The following is a 2,204-nucleotide window of genomic DNA, read 5'->3' as shown; positions in this document are numbered from 1 at the left end:
CCTAACCGTAATCCTAAAACTAACCTTAACTCTAAAACCCGAACCCTAACCCTAAAACCCTAAAGCTAAAACCAGTACAAACGCACGAACGATGTCATAAATAAGAGTAACATGGGTAGTTGTTGTTGACAAACAACGGGACTAATTTTATTCAAGGGAAAAGATCCCATGACACCGTTACGGCATTAATTGTTTTCACCTCAATAGACGTCAGTGATTGGTTGAAATTACCGAAATACGACAATTTTTTACATAAGATAACTTCGAATACAAAATTTTTTATCTGTTCTATACCACAAAATATACAAATATTCGAAGTTTGAAAGTGTTTCGGTACCAAAAACACTACAAAAAAAATGTTCCCCGTCAAACCCCAAAGATCCGTAATCTTTAATAATATTATTTAGCCCGCCTTTTTTTTTCATCCTTCTGTTTAAATATGTTAACCACACGTTATAGCAAAAAATTGCCTTGGCTTATGTAATACAAATTTAGTCTCATAACAACCAATTTATGTTACCGAACGGTTTCAAGTTGAAGAACCTTCAAAATTTTGAGCATAAGTATAAACGATTAACAATTATCGAATATGATTAAATGGAAGCTCTGCGTTTTCGTTCAGCCATGTCCGATGATTTTTGCTTACCTATCCAAAATTTGAAAGGTTCTTCAGCATGAAACCGTTCTGTAAAATATATTGGTTTTCAAAATTCACTGGAAGTTGTTGTTATTTAGCTTCAAGTACCCTTGATCTAATTAAGCAGAATTATCTTAATCCTTTATCTTTTACTTGTTTCAGTCACTGAACTGCGGCCATGCTGGAACACCACCTTAACGACTTTTAGTCGAACATATTAACCCTGGTACCTAATTTTTTTTAAAGCCTTCTACTATAGCCCTGAGCTGACCAAAACATTGAGTGGATTTGGTAGACGAAAACTGAAAGAAACCCGTCACACACACACACGACGGTCTTCTTTCAGTTTCTGTTTACTAAATCAAATCTACAAGGTTTTGGTCGGTTCAAGGCTATAGTAGAAGACATTTGCCCAAGGTGCTACTCATTGGCACTGAACTCAGAACCATGTTGTTGGGAAGCAAACTTCTCACCACACAGCCACACCTGCGCCTAGGATAACAGTGACATTTTCTTCTTTTTTTTTCTTTGTAAGACGGTAGTACGCTATTTGAGGAAAATTTAGCCGGCAATTTCTAATAGGTCGTGTAACTCGTAGAGAGGCATCCACGTTAGCTTGGATCAATCAATGACAATTTCTGCGTGTAATGAACAACTCCCCAAAATTTACGAGCAATAAAAATAAATGATGCGGATGACAAATCGGTTTTAGAGATTTCTTTCATGTGGACATTTTTTTTTATAAATTGTAAATACGTCGCTGCTGCTTCACAGCTGCTGCTTCACAGCTGCTGCTAAAGTTGCCGTTTGTTTTAGCCTTTGGTCAACCCAGATCTTCTAAAACCTTAATGGATCGCATTTCAATTGTAATCATTTCGTCTTTGAGGGCTGTAGCATAACAATTATTGCTCCAAATCAGTACTATCATCAAAGGCATTCCAGCCACGACCATCTTGTCTTTTATATAGACACAGTACAATACAAACTATATTATCCACTGTATCCCTCGCTTTTTTAAGGATGAGATAAGAGGACGAGAATGTTAGGGTACTTGGCTACTATGTCTAACAAATCGAGTTGTCGCGTAGAAGCTTTTTGTTGGTTTGTAGATGTTTAGCACCTGGGTAACTCTGAGCAGGTAGGTCTATCATCGAATACTCTCCATTCAAGACCATGCCATCTTTACGAGTATCTGGGACTACATTAACTAATGTGTCCTTCCCGTTCTTAAGACTGCAGGCTGTGATTTGAGGGAGATTTGGCTGTTATTTCTAGCAGTTTTGTAGACGATATAAAGGCATTCTCGTTGATATACGTGTTAAGGCTACTTTGTCTTCACAGTAAAATACATTTTGTTATCATTTGACTGCGGCCATACTGGAGCACCGCCTTTAGTCGAACGACTAGATACGGGGACGTAAACACACCAGCATCGCTTGTCAAGCGATGGTAGGTGGGTGGGGGGGGGACAAACACAGAAATACAAACATATATATATATATATATATATATACGATGGGCATCTCTCAGTTTCCGTCTACCAAATCCACTCACGAGGGTTTAGTCC

The sequence above is a fragment of the Octopus bimaculoides genome, chromosome 8 (genome assembly GCF_001194135.2).
Source record: "Octopus bimaculoides isolate UCB-OBI-ISO-001 chromosome 8, ASM119413v2, whole genome shotgun sequence".
Classification (NCBI taxonomy): Eukaryota; Metazoa; Mollusca; class Cephalopoda; order Octopoda; family Octopodidae; genus Octopus; species Octopus bimaculoides.
This window is presented reverse-complemented; position numbering follows the sequence as displayed.